At 46.1% G+C, this 24,952-nt stretch overlaps 1 long non-coding RNA gene across 1 annotated transcript; it reads right to left on the bottom strand.

Moving 5' to 3' along the window:
• Positions 1-18,598: 18,598 nt before the first annotated feature.
• Positions 18,599-24,385, bottom strand: LOC144179505 (uncharacterized). Its single transcript, XR_013324264.1, has 3 exons — positions 24,160-24,385; positions 23,466-23,552; positions 18,599-19,282 (listed from the first exon to the last, which is right to left on the bottom strand). It is a non-coding gene; the product is annotated as an uncharacterized LOC144179505 (long non-coding RNA).
• Positions 24,386-24,952: the final 567 nt, after the last annotated feature.

Raw genomic sequence — 24,952 nt, 5'->3', positions numbered from 1 at the left:
TATTATGTTTGTTATTTTTATCTATGTTGTCATTATTATTGTTTGTAGTAGTTTTAGTAATATAGTAGTAGTAGTAGTAGTCGTAGTAGTAGTAGTAGTATCGTTTAGTCTGCTTGAGGACTTGTCAAGGCGCTTTCAGATCACTATAACCAATCAATAATCGCGATCAACACCGACAAAAAAGTAAAACCAAACCCTTTCAAATTTTCATTAAAAACCTCAGACGCTGGAGAGAAGAGTGAAAAACTCAATTTGTTTCTTGGCGGCGACTGTGACCTCTCCACAAGGCATCGTTAGCCTGCACATTTCAAGAAATCTGTACTTATAGATACAAAACAGAGCGCTCCCTTTACCTCTAAGAAAAGATTTAGAAAATCGCAAGAATAGTGCACACTTCTAGCGCAGACATTCCTTTTAACCGGAAACCTACATACTTAGCCTGCACGTCCATGCTACCACAAGATGGCACACAAAACAAATGTTAACAAAGTAAATTACCGAAACACCAAGACAGGTCAAAATAAAGTTCTGCTGTGTGTTGACGTCAATGACGTGTGCGGCCACTGCGGTGAATTTGTAATGTTCCGGTTTATTCTTTGGGATAATCGATATTGGAAAATGTGTCATACTATCAAGGCATGCACCACAGCTTATTTGTTTTGATTCTTTATAGGTGTGTTGCGACTGCCAGTTCTGCCACTATTTTAATAAAGCTTATTTCTGTGCAACGGGAAGTATAATACGGATGCATTCATATTTGGTAATATAAGTCGAACGTATACCTTTGCTGACAACTTATTACAGGGTCACTGGATATGCGATTGGTATAAGCCGCTTTCCCTATTAATTTGGGGAACACAAATTTCCTATGATTTCTGAGTTCGCTTACGTAAAAAAACATTGCTCACACTTGCGTGTTAAGCTTGCTGGAATCACAGAAATGACTTAACAACGTGTGTGAGTTCGAGCTAGTTGGTAATCCATTGTGCGAACTTAAAGCGCAAAAATTCAGACAAAGGACGAACGGGGCAAAGACAAGCGCTTGTATTTGTCCCGTTCGTCACCTGTCCGAATTTTTGCGCTTTAAATTCGTACAGTAATACGAGCCCCATATAAAGGGAAAAGAAAATATACTATACATCTTCACATCGATACTACCGGCATCGATTCGCTGCACTCACACCTATAGGTGTGAGTGCAGTGAATCACGTGGTGTGCCCACCACGTGACTGTACGTCATGGTTTGTCGCCAACTCTTTGCTCCGATCGGTGATCGGAGCTTTTCCTTTCGAACAACTTCGGTGCGGCCTCTTTTTAGGAACCGATCAGGTTTGCGGGCGGTGAGGCCATGGTTTATAAAATACGATGTTGTATGTAATAAAAGCAAGGGACGGGGTTCTTTCTTTTCAAACCTTATCCTGGTAACTTGGGAGGTCCCGGAGCTGCCTGCCTGGTAAACAGAGAGGGAACCCATCGGCCGGAGCTTGACCAGGGCTACGACAGCCATCGTTCAAGGCTTGTAACCCTTCACCTTTAAACTTCTTGCCACGGTAGTTAACAGCTTAAGTATGGGGGCTCGGGGTCCGAGGTGTTGCCAATACCGTCACCAAGATTACTCAAGGTGCCCCGTGCGGGGTGCTAAGCATTCGAAATACTGACGCTGGAAGCTGCGGGAATTGACATAGTCAGGATTAAAATTCCCTCTGATGTGGATTTTAGATGCGACGCATCTCTTTAACTCGCCTTGTCCCTCCGGCGTCTTCCGTCGTCCGTAGTCCGCATCCCTCCCCCATTCTCCTCGCCGCACCAGCTGCGCGCAAACGCCGCTCTCACCGCAGCGCCATCTGCGTGTTAGCGCTCGCTCCCGTCACCGTGCCAGCTATGCGTCAGCGCGCGTTAGCTCTCGGTTAAACATCTAACACATGCGCATGCGCTGCTCTCTCTCATTCCCCTCACCGTTAACGCGCGGTACATAACCTGCGCCGCTCCGCTCAGTCGTTCCGCCGCTCCGATGACATCCGATGACCACCGATGATTTGAATGCAGACTAACAGGCCTGCTATCGCGATGGTCGGCGCAACCGTACGTAATATAATGGAAACAACAACAAATTGGCACGCTAAATGGAAACAACATAACGGACACGCAACGGAAACACCACGATGCGTCGCATCTACCCATGGTTCCCCTCGCGGGAAGATGGTGTAATTTTTAAACAGCAGAACAGCACCCCATTTGTTTTCTTTAGCGAAGACATGGAAATCAATGCCGCTCGGTTGACATAACTTTAAAAAACTACAAAAAGCAGGTATACGCTTGCCAAGGAGAACGTTCCTGTCGATGGTGATCGATTATTGCTTGTCCGAAGAGCGGTAAGGTTATTCAAACAATTGCCGGGCTCAGGGTGTAATTTAGATGCATTGGTCAGCTGAAACCCTCATAAGAAACCTGTATGAATTAAAAATGCCTGAACTCTCTGCGCTAAAGTTGTTCGCCTCTGATCCGTCACGTGAATTCATAGTTACAGTGGAGCCTGCTTTGCGTAGAATATATAGTTCTTTTGGAAGGCTACAAACATCGAAACTAAGGAACGTGGTTTTTATGCGTAGGCTTCGAATTCTCTGACAGCATGACAAGTGCGGTCAATTTATGGGTGACTCGACAATCATTCGCAGAATGGCTGGAATTTTCCCGGTACCAACGCGAAGCGATAACTCTTACATAAAGCGATAGCGATCCTTTATTTATTTTGAGAAATAGGGTTGGCGGAGGGGGGGGGGGGGAGGGGCGGCAAGAAGCTCTTGAAGGTTTCTTGTCTCTTCCGCACTAGAATTGCTAGACAAAAAACAACACGACGTAAAATACACCTGAGTCAATAGCCGGAGTAGTAACCAATTCCACACAATACACACTTTGGTACGTGGTATGTTGTGGACTTGCAGACAGAATTTATACGCAGTGAAGGTACAAAAGGGGCACGGAAGAACCGCAAGTGAACGTGAAGCTAAAAGACGGTAGGAAGGATAGAACTTAAAGGAATGCACTGACGTTATGGCAGAGCATCCTGATAACGTGGCAGCAGCCCGACCAAGTACAACTAATGGGGTCACAGTCAGGTATAGGCCAGAAAAAAATGGCGCAAGATGCTTGGAAATGACGTGATTGATTGATTGTAGGGTTTAAAGCGCCGACGCAGCGCAGGCGATGAGGCGCGCCGTAGTGGAGGGCTCCGGATTAATTTTGACCACCTGGGGATCATTAACGTGCGCCGAAATCTCGTACACACGGGCGTTTTTGCTTTTCGCCTCCATCAGAAAAGCGGCCGCCGCGGCCGGGAATCGAACCCGCGACCTCGTGCTCAGCAGCGCAACGCCTTAGCCACTGCGCCACCGCGGCGGGTAAATGACGTGATTGACATCCGTTGCCTTTAGACGTTGTTTGTAAGGGAAGAGGTATAAGCACGCAGACATTTTGTTACTCCTAAATTCTGACACTATGTTATGAATGCAGAAACGGATAGGTCGCACTGACGTCACCGTAGCTGCCGTGTTGGTGCGCTGCATGCCCGGTGGAAGGCTGTGAACTTATTTGACGCAAAAGCCATATCGTGATCTATGAAGGTAAAAAAACTGCATGACACCCAGTTCGGTTGGCTTAGACGTGAAATGACGTCATTCTTTAAAGTTATTACTACAGTTGCGGCAGCAGTCTGAACGCGGCCTTAACTTCCCGTAAGCATTCAAATAGCATGATCAAACGAAATAATAGGCACGACTACAATCGTAAATTTGTGTTTCTTGGCAGCCGCTCTGATAGGCGGCCACCAATCACAAAAACAAGTTCCAGTGACGTCATAGAGACCCGCTGAGAAAGTCACTGCTCAGTTGCAACTGCTTTCTTTCTTTGCCTTAGTATTTAGCTTAATTCGTCAATGTTTGAGGTAAAATAGGTTTCATTATTTTGAACTAAGGCAACCTTTTTAATGAACCACTCTTGTAATTTACACCACAACTGCTTCAGGGCGAAAATTCGCTTAGCGAAACCCGTCCAAAATTTTGCGCCTAACGTTAACGAAAATACTCCCCGATAGCGATGCCGTTATTTATAAGGTGGAGCGAAGCTGTTAAGGAGGCTTCACATTTTTAGGTTAAACGCGAAATTGGAAAATTTCTAAGGGATACATTTTTGTTGTGCTCCCACCATATGAAACAAACGCGGCTGCCTGCGTCTATACTTTTCTAGTTCTAACGGATGCCACCTGCTTGGCGCAGAAAGCGAGATCGCAAGGTTCCACGAAAGAAACAAACCTCAGTTCCACTCAATTGTTTCCCAGAACACGCTTTCTAATAAAGAAAAAATAAAAAAAAGCGGGCAGCTTCAGAGTCAATTAGTAACGCTAGATAATACAACAGCTTGAAAGCTCAACCTATACTGTATGTATCGTGTCGAAATTAGTGCGCCAGGAAGAGAAATTAAGAAAGCAGCGCGCATGCGGTCACAGCGCCTTGAACACCGTTGCGTGTGCGGCATCGACACATGGTCGGCGGCGTTCTTCTTTTGAAATCATCCGTTTGGCTCTTTTCTCCGTCTGGTATGTCCTCACTGACAATAGCTCCCAGCTGTTGCTGCCTTCGCTGAAAGTCGGCCACCCCGAGAGAGATCTGCCCCGAGCTCAGCTATAGGCCCAACAGTTCACAAACACTGTCGGCAATGCCATACCGCACGCAGCTTAGAGTTGTTCCTTATTCGCAATCCTGGCCGGCCAAAAGCTCACATTTTCCCGCTCGGCTTGGAGCACTCGGCGTCAGGTTGCGTGCTCGTGGCATCCAATCGCCGCGCGCGCGGAATGTGCATGTCGCTCGTGTGTGGCCACGTGAGCGGCACCAGCCCGAGATGAACCGTTGCAGCGCGGCATGCAGTACGTCTTTTCGTGACCCGCTCCTGCACGGAAGCACGGCTCGGGTCTCGGTAATGAGGCGCCGCTTAGCTTTGACGACGACGCAACGCCTCGCTTGCCTGGCCACACTTGTGCGCGAATTGCGGAAAACGGAGCGGCCGGGGTGGGAGCTATGATGCGCGCCACCGAATCGGTGTCGCTGCGCTCGTCGCGTGACAAAGTCGAATTACAGTTTCGGCCCCGCGCAGGCGGCCGGCCATGGGCAGGCATCGCTCGCACGGCACGCAACCTCTCAACGGGATTGGATGGCTACCTCAGGCCAATCGTGTGCTACGTTCTCTAGGAAATGCGGGAATGAAGGCGTAGGCTGATGAAACACACAGAGAACCCCCACCCCCTCCGGCGAAGGACTCGCAACGGACATCATTCGTGAACGCACCGCCTAAATTGTACTCGAGATCCTTGTGAGCTCCAAGTGAGCTTGAAGCTTCAAGTTTATTCAAGTGACTGAAGGCTTACGGGTTTATAAGCCTTATTGGAAGATTATGGTACAGGAAAAATAAAACAGGAAGCTATGACCACATCGCACCCGAACCATATATTTTTTGATGGGGGACGTGCTTCGAAAACAAAACCATAAGTTTTACTTCTTTTTTTACTGCGCAGTGCTTTCCCACGCTTTGAAAGTAGATCTCTTTGCGTCGGCTAGCGAGTAAGTGCTTATCGTCGTTGACTACGTCCGGGCAGTAGGTCAGCCAAACACCTAACTGTTAACATTCGAAAATGTTCCTGTCGCCTTCATCCACGCTTGAAAGTTCGGTAGTCCGAACAATCATCATCATTTCCATCGGCGTCTTCGCCATCGCTGGAAATTAGGCACTACCTTAAATGTCTACAGTAAAAGCTCGAAAATTTCAACTGCAAGAGGACGCGAGCTCAGTTCGAAATTAATGCAAGTTCCAACTAACGAAAGTGAACAACAAACGCTGTACAATGGGATTGGGAGCAGTTGGGAATGTCAGAAATCGTATGCCTCAAGAAGACCGCTAGTGAAGCCTGGCTTTTATTCTTGAAGGCGAAAGCCAGCACTTTTCGATAAACGGGGGCGAATGTTGCTCAAGGCCTTCTATTCGCATTATCCAACACTGCAGAAGCGACGCGCGACATTCAATCTGGTCACTACTTCCGAGCGATGGCGACATTGCTGCTTCGTCCGCCACGTCGTCGTCACTGGCAGCGACAAGTTCTACGTCTCTAACCTTTATTTCCTTCATTGATTCCGCCTCCCGAGTAAGAAAAAAAATTGGGGGAAGGAAACCCGCTCCAGCCAAGCCAGGGGAGGTTAACCGCCAATAAAAAATAACTAAAAGGAGCGAAAGCCCAAAGGTATTTTTTCATAAAAACCAATTTTTAGATGAGAAAAAAGAAACAGTGACACTTAGTACAATACCAAACTCTCCACACCTACCCAAATCACAGGAAGCAAGCTAATGGCGAGTAGGTGAAGCGCCAATGACAAAACTAACTCAGAATCAGTAAATAAAACAGACATACTAATGCAGCCCCGCACACTGCGAAAAGAATAGGTTGACAGCGCAATATACGATGTAGCCTCGCACAGTGCAGTAAAATGGCCTACGAACACTATATAGCCGACACCATTCAACAAAAAGTGGCACCTGTGACTAGTTTGTCGAAGCTTATCTCGCAACGTTTCAAAAGCGGAGAGAAACAGCATGCCACTACACCCCTCACACTGCATAAGGAAAAGAAAGTCAACAGTCAGTGCATGTTCCGCTTGTACTAAAAAACTCTAGTCCCGCACACCGAATCAGGATACGGTAGCTACCAGAATGTGCTTAAATCACATTACTCTGCAGCCCCGCAAACTGAACACACCATACTAGAAAATGCTACTCATATGGTATTGCAGCCCTGCACACTGCAAAGAACAAAAGCCGGTCACGCCAACAAGGGAAAAAATTGGGCACATCACACGCGGCAAGGTACCTTTTGGCTCGGGGTGCTGTATACCAGTCACACCAGTCTGTATACCAGTCACCAAACCGGCAGTGCCTTGGACATCAGCTCAACCAGTTCCGTTAGCATTTTAACTGCTACACAATCATTCAATACTGTCCGTAAGTGGGGTGGTTCCAGAGCTTGTCTTATTACGTGGTGGATTTGTCGAATGTACACAACTGTTCCTCTACAATCTTGTAAATAGTGAGAAACGGAAGGTGCATCCTGTCCACAGAAGCGTCGACAGGTTGCCGTCAGTTGTAACCTATAAAAATAATGTGGGAACCGTCCATGTCCATGATCAAATGATATAGCTTTCTTGGTGGAGGGGAGAAGGAGGAAATGTCCAGTACGTTGGGTATCCATCTGTACAGTTCTGTGTCGGTTTTTTCCTTCGACCACCTTGGCTGCCATGGCAGGAGCCCATCTTTTGTTAATCTCGATCTCATCATGCGTTCGGACAGTTTACCGTGGGCATCTTCTCCTCTCGTAGCCGCACTTGTCACTACCACTTGTCCTGCTCAGCGATGTTGCAAAGTCGGTCTGAATGCCAGTGGCAATCGCTCATTTCTGCGCTGTCTGCTGACGCAGCGTGCCATTTGGCGATCGTCTGCTAAATTAAGGCGTTTCAACATGGGTACACGCATGCCGATTACTTGCGCTTTACTTTGGAGCTTCTCGTGCCCTTGGTTAGAAATGCAGTGCATTATTCATTGTCACATTAACTTGGACGTCCGGCGTACCATCATCGTCAGCAGCAGCAGCAACAGCAGTCCATTTGGGTTCACTGGAGGACGCAGGACTGTTCCACACACTTTCAACAGCTCATACGCGGCGACATCTAAGTCCACTTCTTGCACACACTAAACTTTTTTACACCCTTTTTGGCCGAAAAGGGTGTAAAAACCTTGTCCCATGGCTAACACCTTTAAAAGGTGTTTTCGCCAAAAAAGGGTGTACGGACGAAAAAAGGGTGTAAGAACAAAAAAAAGGTGTTGAGGATGCTCAACACCCTTAAAGGGTGGTGAGGACGCTCAACACCCTAAATAAAGGGTGTTGAGCATCCTCACACCGTTTTTTAAAGGTGATGGCATGCGCAGTACCATGGTGTTGCGCATGTCATCACCATAGCCTTGGAGGCTTGCGACCTATCACCATGGTGTCCTAATGCAATTCATGGCGACAGGTGTATGTCTGGAGGCTCTGTAAGTAAATGAAATGCAACAATATATGACTAATGGCACAATTTTAAGTTATATATACAGTGATCCCTCGTGGCATCAAACTCGGATATCTTGAAATATCGGTTAACTTGACATGACACACAAAAAAAACGTAGTAGTCTGAACCAAAAAAGAAGAAATAATAGAACTTCCCAATTTCATGCACGTGACGATCACAACATTGGTGCACTAGAGGGACCACTGAAAACCGTTATCAGTGTGCTCACTACACATTAGCATTCAAGTGATACAACTAGACAGAACTGGACCCCCACTACAATTGCAATCATGTTTTCTGGTGGTAGCTTCCAAAAACAATATCCCATGTGATGTGCACCCGTAGAGAACTTGTATTGGTATTTGTCGTCACAACTTTTTTAAAAGGCAGACAACCACATTTATAAGTTCTATTGACCATAAATTGCACAATTTCTTTTGTGTCAAAAATCTTGAGACTCAAGCCGAATGAAACCACGTTTTCCGAACAAACTTTTACAATCGACAGTAAATGTTGCAACACAAAAAAAGAAACAAGAATGTTTGCAAAATTCTGTGCATGAATCCTGAGACTAAAACTAATTCACAACCATAAACTATGATTGAGGTGTCTATTAATAAACATTTTGGCAACTTCTCTTAAAACTTTACAGCCAAGCACATACCAAATATTAAGATACAAGCAATTATGAACTTCCTTCCCTCCGAATGCAATGAGGTGGACACAGCAGTCTGAACTATAAAGAACATTTACCTTTGACCCATCCTATAGCCGGTATTCATTGAAAAGTTTAGCTGTCAATTTCTTCGTTTGGCAACACTGAAATAGCCACGAACATGGCTGATCGCATGGCTCGTGCCACTGCGGCCGCACGCCGAAGAAAAATATAACACCGACGTGCGTCGCCTGCTCCGTTTCAACCGATTCTCAACAGTGGTGTCATCAAAGTTGTTATTAAAAGCACTCGCGTTGGAGTCAAGGCATTACTTTGCGTTCGGCGGGCTAGAGCTTGGAATGTCCAAACCATATCATGCGCTTAGCACGGACAAGTACCGCCAGAATCCAAGCACACCCTTTAGGGTGCTTGGATTCTTTCGCCGCAGGAGCACCCTTTTCTGCCCAAAATATCATAGGTAGGAGCTTTTCCCGCAAAAGCACCCACCTAAAGGGGTACAAAAAGGGTGCATCATCCTCGGTTCACAAATGGCGCTGCAGGTGTGCAGACACATATGGCACAGTATGACACACAATTACGGTATGAAACATTCGTGCTTTCCAAGCTCCGTTCTATGAGACATTCCATTAAAGCTCAATGTCAGCTGATAATTTACTTGAACTTTCTGACCCACCGATCTTTGAAACATCCATTTATAAAGTCTAATATTACAGCCAAATCGCAGTACAGAAGTTGTATCATTAGAGGATGTTGATTATTCGAAACAGTGTTAAAAATTCAATTTTATGTTCATTTTGCTATACTGCAGCGCACATCCTTCGAGCTTCACTGCACAGCATAAACGTGTTATGCAGTGAAAGCAAGAAGGCGTGCAACAAATCAACTGCACAAAAGTTCTTCGAACCTTAAAACCCTTGGCTTCTCAGCATTTCATCAAACTTCCAATCACGGTAGCTACTCGCAATGTTTAGTGCCTTATTCTTGAGCTGAGCAGAAAAGCTCAATATTAAGGCAGACCAAATACAATATGTATACTTCCCTACGTACTGTGGCTTTATTCTACCCATAAAAGTTGGGTCCCCACTGCCACTTATTTTATTTTACATTATTCTTTTTGCTTCATGAAAAATGACCCCACATAGCAATACCAAGAACTGTAAACATCACAGAACAATGCATATGGGTTCCCTGGTTGAAATGTGATGACATTGTTGTTATAGCAGTATTTTATCATGAGTCTAGCTTGTGCATGGTGCCTTGCATTATGTCCCTGCTGGTGGATGTGGGGTCATTTTTTGATGTTGCAAATGAAAAGCCAACAGCCAGTGCCCTTTAGTTTCGTCTAGTATTACGAGGTGCGTCATGGGAACCATCAAACCTGTCTATAGCCCTTTTAAGAGTTGACTAGAAGTAAAATCAGCAATATTATCAATAAAACGTTTAGCATCTTTTTTATTAGCAGCTTTACTGTTGCTACTTGCCATATTTAGGTTTTTTCTGCTTTTCTTAATGACATTTTTGTTTCGCTGAGAAGGTGCCTAACCAATGAAAGCTTTTCTGCAAACCTTTGGTAGCTATGCAATTGTTAGAAAATATTTTACTAAATAAGGCAGCTTAAACTTAGAATACTTGCATTTAGAAACATTAAAATCAATTTAAATTGATCATACATTTCTGGCTGTTTTTACACAAAGCTGCACATGGGATATTAAGTGCACCGCGAGGAGGGCTCTGGATTAGCTTTGGCAACTTTGGGATATTTATTGTGGACTTAAATCTCCACACATGGGTATTTTCACTTTCTGCCTCCACCAGAAAAATGACCACCAATTTAGAGAGCTATTCTTACTAGTATTTCATGTACATTTTAAAATAATCTCAAGTATTATAGCCACAAAATTATTCTCTACAACAGCACCCAGCGGGTGCTGTTATAGAGAGATTGTGCACTACACCAGACAATGTACTACACTGTCGAGAGCTTTGACATCTACAAAGCAAGCTAATACTGGTAAAATGTTTCATACCATAATTACTGTGTGTTCAAAGCTCACGTGTGAAGTACAGATACTGGTGCTTCAGCAAGAACCGAGGATGAGCACCCTTCCTGGTTCTGAAAAAAAATAAACATGGAAAAATGCTTTAAGCAGGATTAAGAAACAGGGTTGAAAGAAAGTGAGCAAGCAATTCTTTCAAAATATGCAAAGCAATGCAAACAAATATTTATTTCAACTCCATGTCTACAAAAGACAATCTCATTAAGGCTGGTAATGGGGTCTTGGGTAAAAAAAGAGCAGAGAGCACTTATATAAATGCTACAGGGAACCTTCAAGCCAAAAATTGCTTGAGCACTTAAACTAATCACTGTTGAACAAATTCATGAAAATTGAATGGATGAAAAACCAGCGGTAAACACAGGACACAGTTAAAAGAGAACAACAGGACAAGCTTATCCCGTCGTTCTCTTCCGTACCCTGTGTTTTCCACTGGTTTTTCATCCATTCAAACATGTACCAACTAGCACAGTTCGATGCCTTGGTATCATAAAAAGACGAATTGTCACTCCTTACAGACAGTTGAAAAAAAAGAAAGTATAAAGCAGGTGACAAAATTAAAATGACAGCAGATTGGTTAACTTTTAATTTTAAGTGATAATATAAAAAATAATGGCATGAATGAAAGTGAGCAGCAACCACAGGACCATGATGCTAGGCCAACATTCCACTTTGAAGCAAAATATCCGCTTTCAACGCTACATAGGCCAAACATGCAATGCGGCAACCCTTTAGGCCCACAAAACCTTCCATAATCTTTAAAAAAGCTACAATTTAGTTGAGAAAAACTGACCACAACAAATTGGAATTGACAACTAGATACAGTTGTCACACCAAAGCAAGCCGGCGAAAGATGAACAGATATCTAGCTGTTCTACCCCCTATTTGTGCCCTAGCCTCTGATCCGCTGCAGCAAACAAAAAAATTGTTTATATGTAGAACTATGGCTCTTGGTCAAACATAGACAGTTCTAATGAAGGAGCCAAGTAGGTTCCGAAACGTTGGGAACGCTTCGGATAAAGTCCTTGGTTAGAGTATTATATTTGTTTCCATCAAACACAAAAAAAAAATGCATGGTAAAGCGCTAACATTAACTTTGTCTACTGCGGTTCCTTCATGGTGACATCACTACAGGAACCAAAAATACAGTACAGTGCATTAAAGGGGCCATTCGGACAACATAGAAGTTCGCTTCGTTCGAAATATTTCCTGTTTTATAGTGCCCCACCGCTTCAGCAAATGATGCTGCATTCACTGAGAAATTAATTTAGGTTAAAAGTCTGATTCTCCCACCATATCGTGTGTTTTTGGGATGTCAGCAATTAAGCCATAAGTGCATGCAATCAAACAAACTACTGCGTCACTCGGGTCTGCAGCCTTGCTAGCCATCAGTCCTCCCAGGTGGAGCTACCATACTCATCCCCAAACCGTTGTTTGCCATTGCTTTGTTTTTGACCGCTTCTGCACCTGGCTTGTTTTCGTTACTGTAGAAAGTAATGGTTTTGTGAAACATGAGGTATCCTCGACAAACAGGGTCACGTAAGACAACATCGCCTATGCCAATCGGCCAGGGCCGTGCAAGCCAACTCCAAAGCAGCGGAGTGCTGTGCAGCTAAAACAAGCATAGTGCACGCCGTACCAACAGCAGTGCGCATCGGTACTTGTATGTGTACGCGTATTTTCGTAACTTTCATTGTTTACTGCCCCATTTTTACTGCTGTAAAATGTATATGCATTACATTTAAGCGCAAATAGCTCATTCGGCATGCTTATAAGGCCTGCCCAATTTGCGTTTGCTTTTGCCGGCCTCAGCCAATCGCACAGCTGGGGACATATGACATCATAGGTACTGCTGTGGGAAATGAGGTAGTGGGTCGCATGGCCATTCCCTTTCTCCTAATTATAGAGCTTATTCGAGTGAAGTGCAGCTAAAAATGGTGTCAGTATGATTCTAACGAGGCAATCTGTCGAATGAATCAAACTTGTGTGTTGTCTGCATGGCCCCTCTAAGCAAAGACAAGGCAGCCAATTTTTTTATTTAGGCTGCCTTCATGCACACAGTACGGGACTCCTGACATATTTACAGTTGCAATAAAAATCAGAAATAGAACGAATATACATTGGACACTCCACAATGTCCAAAAACAAAGGAATAATGTGCGAGTGAGCTACCTAAAACACTGCGACAGAAGATCATATACATCAAGGCAACTAATAAAAACCATGGCTAGTGCATAGCCACTACGCAGCTCATTTGTTAAGAGCTTATGTGCGTCCCCACAAGTTGGCTGTGTAAACCCACTGACACCTAACAGAGCCCAAGGTTCGACGAAAACTCGTCAGGGGAGGGTGATTCATTGATGAAATACAAGCAGGCACTCGCCTGGTCAAAAACAAATAAATAAAGACGCCTTGGGGCCCCTACTGGCCCCTTGTTCACAATGAAGAGGGGGTGAAAGGTCGCGACTATCTATAGGTTCGGTGGCGCAGATTGCGCATGTATATCTCGGGGAGATTACCCCGCTACCGGTTAATCGTGTTTTTAGTTGGTTGAATATGCTCTGATCCTAAAAGTAGTCGTGTTGACAGGCGCTTCTCTGATGCGATTATGATTGCGGAATCCTAATCGATGGAGTGGTCAGTAGCCAGGTGATGATCCGCCGAGGCAATTCAACTTGCATTGCCTTTTTTGACATCGTTCTGGTGCTATTGAATTCTTTTAAAAATTTCAAGTTTCACCTATGTAGGATTAGGAACGAAAAAGAGACGCCGACCAGTCCAAACAAAACGTACTGACGTTTGGGCTTCCAGCACGGAAGCCTTGTTCACAATAAATGCATCACCAGAAGTGGGTCATTTAAGTGGGCTTAAATAATCGCTGCAAAGAGCGTGCGTAGATCGGGTTTAGATTTCCGTCGTTACGATTGACTGTGTTAGATGTGGTCTGAATGATTAGTGATTCCAGATGTAGCCGTGATGCTGTCACTTTTTCTGTAGCGACGATTCTTGCATTGTCCCAATCAATCTTGTGGTCATTCACGACGGCGTGTTCGGCTAAAGCATTGTTGCGGACGCTTTTATTCTTTACGTCACGTGCGTACTGCTGCAGACGATTCTTATAATTTCCTGATTCCCCGATATACACGCCACTGCAGTCTGCACAAGGTATCTCGTATACCACACCGGGGAAGCGCTCCTTGGGCAAGCGGTCCTTGACTCTCACGAGCTCATGGCGCATCTTTTTGGCTGGAACGTGGGCCACCTGCACGTCATATTCCCGTAGGATATGTGCCAAACATTCACTTGTTCCTGGAAGGTAGGGCACAGGAGCTCACTTCATCGGGGCAGTTGGCGTTCCGTTGCGTTTTTAAAGTGCCTAGGGTAACCGCAGCTAGCCAGGTCGTCCCGTACCTTTGCCGTGTCCACCGCCGCATCCTCGGGCTTCGAGCACAATCTTTTCGCACGCTGCAGTAGCGTTCTAACAACAGCCGTCTTGCGGGAAGCGGGGTGCACGGAGTTGAAGTTCAGGTAGCGGCCTGTGTGCGTTTCCTTGCGGTACACGCTGAAACGTAGCCTCTGGCCCTGCCGAGACACGAGGACGTCCAGGAAGGGAAGTTTGCCATTGGCCCCCTCTTCTGACGTGAACTGAATGGCACGTTCCATACTGTTGAGGTGGGCCAGCAAGCTGTTCGCTGCGTCTTTCTGAACAACGCCGAAACAATCGTCGACATAACGCAAGAACACTTTTGGTTGAGGGGCAAAGGAGGCTAGCGCGCGTGCTTCCAGCGCTTCCATAGTCAGGTTCGCCACCGTGACCGAAATAGCGGCACCCATTGGAGTCTCCTGCCTTTGCTTGTAAAAATGGCCTATAAAGACGAAGTACGTATTGTTGAGGCAAAAATCTAGAAGCCTACGTAGTTCTGGCACATCCATCGGTGATCTCTTGGGCAACGTCTGATCAGCCTTGAGAGCAGCGGTGCATTGGTTGACAGCCAGGTCAATCGGAATGCTCGTGAAAAGGGACTTCACGTCGAAGGACACCATCAAGTCGTCTTTCTCGATCACGGTGTTGCGAGTCTTCTCGAGAAAATCGAAAGAATTACGAATGTGAGTGGTCCCTTTACCGACGAGCGGCGCCAGAACTTGGTGCAGGAACTTCGACAGGTGGCCCTGCACCAAGTTCTGGCTCCGCTCGTTGGTAAAGGGACCACTCACATTCGTAATTCTTTCGATTTTGTCGAGAAGACTCGCAACACCGTGATCGAGGAAGACGACTTGATGGTGTCCTTCGACGTGAAGTCCCTTTTCACGAGCATTCCGATTGACCTGGCTGTCAACCTATGCACCGCTGCTCTCGAGGCTGATCAAACGCCCAAGAGATCACCGATGGATGAGCCAGAACTACGGAGGCGTCTAGATTTTTGCCTGAACAATACGTACTTCGTCTTTATAGGCCATTTTTACAAGCAAAGGCAGGAGACTCCAATGGGTGCCGCTATTTCGGTCACGGCGGCGAACCTGACCATGGAAGCGCTGGAAGCACGCGCGCTAGCCTCCTTTGCCCCTCAACCAAAAGTGTTCTTGCGTTATGTCGACGATTGTTTCGGCGTCGTTCAGAAAGACGCGGCGAACAGCTTGCTGGCCCACCTCAACAGTATGGAACGTGCCATTCAGTTCACGTCAGAAGAGGGGGCCGATGGCAAACTTCCCTTCCTGGACGTCCTCGAGTCTCGGCAGGGCCAGAGGCTACGTTTCAGCGTGTACCGCAAGGAAACGCACACAGACCGCTACCTGAACTTCAACTCTGTGCACCCCTCTTCCCGCAAGACGGCTGTTGTTAGCACGCAACTGCAGCGTGCGAAAAGATCGTGCTCGAAGCCCGAGGATGCGGCGGTGGACACGGCAAAGGTACGGGACGACCTGGCTAGCTGCGGTTACCCGAGGCACATTATAAACACAACAGAACGCCAACTGACACGACGGGGACAACTGGACGTGCCTCCTGCCCCGATGAAACGAGCTCCTGTGCATTACCTTCCAGGAACAAGTAAATGTTTGGCACGTATCCTACGGGAATATGACGTGCAGGTGGCCCACGTTCCAGCCAAAAAGATGCGCCATGAGCTCGTGAGAGTCAAGGACCGCTTGCACAAGGAGCGCTTCCCAGGTGTGGTATACGAGATACCTTGTGCAGACTGCAGCGGCGTGTATATCGGGGAATCAGGAAATTATAAGAATCATCGGCAGCAGCACGCACGTGAAGTAAAGAATAAAAGCGTCCGCAACAATGCTTTAGCCAAACACGCCATCGTGAATGACCACAAGATTGATTGGGACAATGCAAGAATCGTCGCTACAGAAAAAGTGACCATCACGGCTACATCTGGAATCACTAATCATTCAGACCACATCTAACACAGTCAATCGTAACGACGGAAATCTAAACCCGATCTACTCACGCTCTTTGCAGCGATTATAGAAGCCCACTTAAACGACCCACTTCTGGTGATGCATTTATTGTGAACAAGGCTTCGGTGCTGGAAGCCCAAACGTCAGTACGTTTTTTTTGGACTGGTCGGCGTCTCTTTTTCGTTCCTAATGTACCCTCCCGGCCAGACGGGATTCCATCATGCTCTCGATTTCACCTATGTAGGATGCGTCGCAATCCTTGCATGGAATTTTGTAGGCAACACCGGGGAATCTTGATTTTTCTAAAGGGTCCTTCACGCGTACCAGCTTCTGATTAAGCCTGTTCGTTGGCACGTGTGGAATTTTAACGCCATATGTGCCAGACACCCTTGCAAGAGCTTCACTGATGCCTTGCGTGTAGAGGACGGCAGCGCGGTTTTGCCTGTATTTTTCAGGAACCCTTTCGGGGGAGGCAACTGAAGCCCGCAATTGTTGCGTCCTCACAAGCTTTGAAGGGTAGCCATTGCTGCGAAGGTCCTTCCTTACCACGGCTAGCTCTTGCTTGCGCAGACCAGGCTCAGAGCAGATTCGTGATGCGCGTGAGAAGAGTGCAGCGGCGACGGAGCGTTTTTGGCCTATAGGATGCGCAGAGTCGAACCCCAGGTATCTACTCGTGTGGGTCGGCTTTCGATACACACTGGTTGTAAATCCTTTGGCCGACCGTCTCACAAGTACGTCGAAGAAGGTGATCTGTCCATTATTTTACTGTTCCATGGTGAACTGGATGCTTGGAACACAAGAGTTTAGATGCTCAAATAAAGGCATTACGTCTCGGCGGTGAATCACACAAAAACAGTCGTCTACGTAGCAGACAAACATCTTGGGGCCGTCTTGTACGAGTATAGCGCAGAATTTTCTAGAGCCTCTAAGGCAATATTCGCACAGACTGCTGAAACGGAAGCTCCCATCCCTGTTCGAAACCGCTGGTCCGTTGAAAACAAAATATATGTGTTCTGCAGGCCAAATTCCAGGAGACAATATAAGTCTTGCGTCTCAATTGGCGAACGTGAAGGCAGAGATGCATCGTTCTCGAGTAGATCCTTGCAACTCCGGACCGCGTAATTTTGCCTGGAATTTGGCCTGCAGAACACGTTTTGTTTTCAACGTATAATGTTACAAGCAGCAGTTTGGAACAGCGATGGGAGATTCCATTTCAGCAGTCTGTGCGAATATTGCCTTAGAGGCTCTAGAAAATTCTGCGCTATGCTCGTACAAGACGGCCCCAAGATCTTTGTCTGCTAAGTAGACGACTGTTTTTGTGTGATCCACCGCCGAGACGTAATGCCTTTAATTGAGCATCTAAACTCTTGTGTTCCAAGCAACCAGTTCACCATGGAACAGGAAAATAATGGACAGATCGCCTTCCTCGACGTACTTGTGAGACGGTCGGCCAAAGGATTTACAACCACTGTGTATCGAAAGCCGACCCACACGGGTAGATACCTGGGGTTCGACTCTGCGCATCCTATAGGCCAAAAACGCTCCGTCGCCGCTGCACTCTTCTCACGCGCATCACGAATCTGCTCTGAGCCTGGTCTGCGCAAGCAAGAGCTAGCCGTGGGAAGGAAGGACCTTCGCAGTAACGGCTACCCTTCAAAGCTTGTGAGGACGCAACAATTGCGGGCTTCAGTTGCCTCCTCCGAAAGGGTTCCTGAAGAAGACAGGCAAAAACGCGCTGCCGTCCCCTACACGCAAGGCATCAGTGAAGCTCTTGCAAGGGTGTTTGGCACATATGGCGTTAAAACTGCACACGTGCCAACGAACAGGCTTAAGCAGAAGCTGGTACGTGTGAAGGACCCTTTAGAAAAATCAAGATTCGCCGGAGTTGCCTACAAAATTCCATGCAAGGATAGCGATGCATCCTACATAGTTCACTGCAAATTTTTAAAAGAAGAATTCAATAGCACCAGAACGATGTCAAAAAGGGCAATGTAAGCTGAAATGCCTTGGCGGATCATCACCTGGCTACTGACCACGTCATCAATTGGGATTCCGCAAGCATAATCGCATCAGAGAAGCGCCTGTCGACACTACTTTTAGAATCAGTGCATATTCAACCAACTAAAAACACGATTAACCGGTCGCGGGGTAATCTCCCCGAGATACACATGCGCACTCTGCGCCACCGAACCTATAAATAATCGAGACCTTTCACCCCCCTTTCATTGTGATCAAGGGACCAGTAGGGGCCCCAAAATGTCTTTATTTGTTTATTTGTTTTTGACCAGGCGAGTGCCGGCTTGTATTTCATCAACACCGAACTAACCCGCCTGAATCACCACTTTATGGACATTGAGCAATTCTTTGAATTGGTTTATTGTAGCAAGCTGTCTTGTTTATTTCCTTATTTTTTTGGCATTTCCTGTCTCATTTGAAATTGGGAGACCAGATAGCTTTTACTACGGGTCATGCACTGGTGACAACAAATATTTGATTTCACTTTAAACAATTTTGAGTTCTGTTTTATTGCTCACCAGCCAATGACCTGAAATATAAGAGGCTCTTAAAACATGTGCTGGCATTTCTTTCCTGCACTGTAGTACAACTAATCATGACTTTTATCATATTTTGTTCACAAATTGTAATATTTAGAAAGTATTCAGCTGAATGAAAACGTTATTTCAGAAGCATGCACAATCAACAAGGCCTCAATGACTCTCCCCACGTGGTTCACTTGTTTCTGTCACAAATAACCTGATTGCAGCCACATTCCACCCAAGACGAAGGTAACATACCCTCTGGGATGATGAATATTTAAAATGCCTTACGAGTAAGTGCTCAGCACATGAAATTGTGGCATTAAAACAGAAGATCCGTCTGCGGCATCCTTCACTTGGGGCACCGCTTGATCACAAACTTCGAGAAGCTGAAAAATGCTCCATGCGCCGCTCCAGCCAGCAGAAACAATGGAGGACGCAAGTTGGTAGGTGGACCGTTGGCATCCTGCGATTGTGAAGATTTTTATTTAGTAGATGCTCTTCTTTTTGTACCATTGTTCATTTTTCCTTTAACAAGCAGCTGAACTCCTGCAGGTTCTACGAATCATACAAGCATAATAAAATGCAGCAATGCAGAACAATTGGCAGGTTACCTCAATTTTTCTTTTCTAGGAATGAAAACAATGTAGGTAATCTATACACAACTACAATCAAACCTTTCAATTTTTACCTACTTCACTCCTAACAAGCCCGCATACACGTTAGACATGTGAGAAAGCTGCTACATTTATGCCCACAAACTTAATCAGGCATCAGAAATCGGCAGGGAACGACGTGTTACCTTTAAATGGCACTTTTTTTGTTCAAAACACGTAAATGGGCGAGAAAGGCCCATAACTATGATTTCGTACCCTTATCTGGAATGGTTTTCAGGCAATGCTTACATCTCACTTCAGTACCTTCAGGTGGTGGAGATCTTTGAAAACTCATTGCGGGCAAGTGGGTTGTGTTCAAGCTCTCGTATCTTGCCAGCATATGCTGGATTCCAGCATTCCCAATTCAACGTGACGACTCGAATGTGGTGGATGCAAGAAAGAATAAGCACACGCCAAGGGCGTAGCCGGGGGGGGGGGGGGGTCCAGGTGCTCCCCCCCCCCCCTTCTTCATAATGTTTTATGCCAAGGCTGGGGTGCGGTTTAGGCAGCCTGAAAAACCGCCTGAAGTTACCTGCAGCTTTAAGGACATTCTTGCTCACATAAAGCTGAAAACAAGGGCTATGTCAACGTCTGATCCCTGCGCCCGCTCCAGATGCTGTACCTGTCAATATATACAGCCCGGCTGCATTTCGCGCCGGATACACCGACAAGCACCGGGAACCTGCCGCGAGCCGATCAAAACAGCCCCACTGTTTCAATGGCGGAACAGCACGGCCGGGGAATGGCAGAACAGCAGGAAAAGCCGCATATAGGCTTACATGTGGTCGGGAGCGTGTCATTCCTTGTCTTTACACTGGTACAAAGTATAATCACATGACAGAGCATGTCGCTGTATTTTGTTCAGTCAACTATCAATCCTTGATATGTTTATTTTTCTACTGACATCGCATTTCATTGACTATTGCAGATCCATAATTTCTGCTGCATAAAAAGCATTGCTCTGCCCATGTTGTATTTCCTCCACATCAACAAAACTACACAATTCTCCTTATTGCGGAGCTTTGTTTTTTTGGCACTATTCCACTGTTTCCTTGACCTCCCTCTTGGTTAGAATCAGCATTCTGTATTTGCTTAACCGGAATTTTACTGAAGCCATGTCTGTTTCGATTTAACAGATAGAAATATAATGAAATTTAAGAAACGTGCAACAAGCTCAACATTCAACAGCAGTGCAATAAGGTGTTCTGCTTAGCGCAAGTGTTCTACTCACGTTACTAGCACAAAAAATAACAAAAGGCGATTACTTAAGGACGAAGACGCACGTTTGCTAACTTCACCGCCATAATATACGAATGCGCCGCATGTACAGTCCACTGCGATTCGATGGTTGTCGCGGGAAAGCTACTCTTTCAAACGAAGCAGAAAGAACACCAGCTTTAGCAAATATTCCATGCAAGTTTCGTTATCGTCGGCGTAATAAAGGGCAACCAAGTCTAAGTCTGTGCTTGATAACAACGAATGTACAGCTTGAAACCCAAAGGGTGGCAAGTCAGTCGTGCGGGCCATTGTTGTATCATGGAACAGCCAACAAGGGAGCGAAGAGTGCGAAATCTCGATTTTCATGGTTCCGAAACGAAACCGTGGGCTGGTGGCACGCTTGGCCGCTCGATGCTGGCGCGATAACCTTCAAATCGTGCTCGACTGTACTTCATAGCTGACAAGAAAACTTAATAGTCCCTTTTCTAAAGGAAAATCTAAAACACGAGAATCTTGATAGCAAACATTCAGTGTTGGCCTCCACTTCCTCCCGACGAACTTCGGGGACCGCGCGCCACTCACGAGCGCACTCATGATCACGCTCACGAGCACGGGTCCGCCTAACCACCTGCTCTGCGGACGAATGATTCGCCCGTGGTCTGCCCATAGACCAGCGAACGGGAATTTAGGTGATCCTAATTATCATCACCATCTAAGCTCCTTAAAGGAGCCATGAAGAGAAAACACAAGTTTGGTTCATTCAAAAGATTGTCTCGTTAGAATCATACTGACACCACTTTTAACGTAAACTTCGCTCAAATAAGCTACATAATTAGGAAAAACGGGAATGGTCATGCGACCCACCAGCTCATTTCCCGCAACAGAACCTATAATGTCACATGAGCTAAGCTCTGCGATTGGCGGAGGCTGGCAGAAGCAGACGCCAATTAGGTAGAGCTTACAAACTAGACGAATGAGCGATTTGCGCTTAAATTTAGGGCACATTCTTTACAAAGCAATAAGAATGATGGGACAAACAGTGGAAGTCACGAAAGCACATGTAAACATAGAAGTACTGATGCGTTCTGCTGTTCGTACTGCGCACAGCATGCTTGGTTTAGCTGTGCACAGCACTGCGGGGCTTGGGGTTGTCTCAGACGACACTGGCCGATTGACGCAAGCAACGGTGTCTTACGTGACCCCATTTGTCGAGCGAGCACTGTTTCAGGGAACGAATATTTTCTCCCAGAACAAAAACAAGCCAGATTTAAATGCGGGCAAAAACAAACCAAACGCTTGCCACAGTATGGTGGCGCCATCTAGGTTACAGAACGTAAAAAAAACGCGGGAACAAACCAACACCGCTGTACAGGGTGGAGACAACCTTTGAACGGTCCCGTGCCGCCGCAATTGGGCCAACAGGCTCAACGCGTTATTCTTTTCGTTTCCCACGAGACCTAGCAACGCGAAACAGACAATATGATTCAAACTTCTTCAGTAAACCGCGTTGCGGCGATAATTTTAGCGCGGTTTTGACACAATGACTTGCTTCGGCGGCGAGCGAGCAACCGAAAATGGCGGCGCCAGCGTATACGTGTCTCTGCCCTGTACGGCGGATGCGTGAATGAAGGTACTCTAGGCTGCAGAGCGGTCGGTTCCTGTGATGTCATTTGGGACCACGAAAACGCACGATTGAGCGGGAAAATCAAAATTTTAACCGAAATTGTTTAATTTCTCAGTGAATAAAGCACCGTTTGTATCCAGACAAGCGCTGGGGGCACTATAAAACACGAAATCTTTCGAATAAAACCAACTTGCATTTTCTCTTCATGGCTCCTTTAAGGTGGGCTTTACAGTTAGCGTTGAGCGTACACAAATCGCATGTTAAAGTCAGTTATTTCAAGCATCGTTTGCACAACAACGCGCAAGATGCCTTGCCTACATATTTCCCCGTCCCATCTTTTGGTCGACCACGGCTCCCCCCCCCCCCCCCCCCCCCCGAAAAAAAATTCCTTGCGCCTGGCAAACACCCAATCAGGAGTACGTTCAGCATGCACGTCGGTTGTTTAAAAAAAAGGGTGTAATGTATTGCTCAGAAGACTCAATGCTTGCACGCATCTTGGAGCAGCAACGGCCTTGGCAGATGTGTTTGAGTGGTTTTGCTCTCTCATAACATCCACAGTGCTTTCAGGAAAAGCCCCAGGCCTAACAATTAGCATGTTCCAGTTAAGAATAATGCTGCGGATACTTTACATTTTTCAAATCTTTTTCTTTGTGGAAGGATGTTTGTTTATTGGCGGTACAGCACTAGCGTGCGTAAATCGCAGCCTTCAGAACCCCAATCAGGCATGTTTAAATGGTACAGGCAGTTACATAACTATTTGAAAAAGTGGACTGCAAGGACTGTCAATTCACATGATAAACATCCAAAAAATAGCTGAAAACAGAACTGGTAAGGCTTTATCGAAGACTAAACTACAAAGGTAATAACATTTTTGTGTCACCACCTAAGAAATATGGCTTCACCGTAAACATGACTAACACCAGGAAGTTCGTATACATGGTGATTAACTGCTACGCCCACATTATGATTTTGGGTGAAACTTTGAGTTTTCCGAAATTAACAATAAAGGTTGCCATTGAGCGCCTACATGTTAGGTTATGCATGAAACACCAATAATTGTTACGGGGGAGAGAACTTGTACATACAAGTGATCGAACCATATTCAAGTATGATAGCCCACTGTGCTACCAAAACTATGTTTGAAAACTTACGTTCTGGCGGCCAAACACTGTTGACAATGCTTGTGGCTCTTGTCCGGTTGAATGGAGGGACGTGATGCGCTCAGACCGTCCAGAGGTCTAAAACGGGATGACACATGATTACCACACATGCAAGAATGGAAATGATTAGGTGCACGAATGTTACGTCTCGGGCAACACAACATTCAGCCAAAATCACTGCCCGCGTACCGCGGCACCGTACACATGGTGAGGTGGCTCGCCGCAAACGCAACGAAGCTTGCGAGGCGCGCACATTCGCTCGCAAACGATTCTCCCTCGCAATTCCCAACACGGCACAAACGACTGCGGTGATCAACGAAGCCGAAAACGCTGCGCAGCACAGTTTAGAGGAGTAGCCGCCCGTGTTCTGATAAACTACGCGTAAGACGTGGTTCGCAGTGGTGAACTCTGAAGCTGTTGAATATAGTGCTGCGGAATGGGAAACGTTACTGAGTTACTGAGCGCCACGGCGTTACTGAGCGCCAGTGCGTTTAGCGCTCAATGCAAGCACCACAATCTTTCGCACATCGCCTTTCTAGAGACGAGCCCTCTAGGTTCAACCTCGCCAGTTCAGTTAAACAATTCACACACGCGTGCTCCTGTTAACGAATCCTCAAAGCGGCGATGACAGCTACAAACGACATCCAGTGACAAGAAAGGCGGCAAATGTGACGAGACAGCTTACCGAGAGGAGCCGACGCAGAAGAGCGAGCGACGTTCAGAGGCAAGCGCCAACGAAATTAGCCGTCTTCAGGTGGCAAAGTTGTTCTCAAATACTCCATCGCGAAGTCGAACACGACAGACACAACCGAAGACGACGAGGTGCCCAATTAATCATAATAACTGCGCTTGTTTAACCGCACACCACTGTAAACACGTAAGACGGGTCACGGGGTATCTGTTCCGGAATCCGGCCACGCCGCCGCGCGCCGTACTCAGGGAATCGGCCGTTGGCAGGGAGTTGCGTAAACAAATTAAAACGACAACAATAAATAATTGCCTCTTTTACTGAATATAACATAATCTTTAGGTTTATTATTTATTGTGGGTATTATAATAAAGAAGCTTAGATATTTAAAGTTTACAAACACAAAACGCGAACTGAAGCTTTTGGCGCTCGATTTGAACGTTAAAAAAAGCAGCAGATAGTAAGATAACACTGCGCAATGAAATTTGGCAGTGTTCTAGTGTAAGTAATCGTATTATTATTTGGCGTCTGTTTATTTAGCGCCCGATTTCATGCCCCTACCTCCCCAACTTTTGTTTTCTTTTGATATCTGCCTTGTTCTCCAACGTTGTTTCTGCAGGAGAAACTATGTGGTCTGTTTATTGCATTTGTACACAATATTTACGGTCGCTAACAATAAGAATGGAATAAAATTGTGATTGCTAGTACGTTATAACTCCACTGAGTGACGAGAATGACTGTTGTCAGAGAGGGCTATGATTGTGCTGGTGGGGCAGGAGAGGAACAGGGA

This window comes from Haemaphysalis longicornis, unplaced genomic scaffold (assembly GCF_048455015.1).
Source record: "Haemaphysalis longicornis isolate Haplotype H1 unplaced genomic scaffold, Haemaphysalis longicornis Haplotype H1 scaffold_1, whole genome shotgun sequence".
Classification (NCBI taxonomy): Eukaryota; Metazoa; Arthropoda; class Arachnida; order Ixodida; family Ixodidae; genus Haemaphysalis; species Haemaphysalis longicornis.
This window is presented reverse-complemented; position numbering and strand designations above follow the sequence as displayed.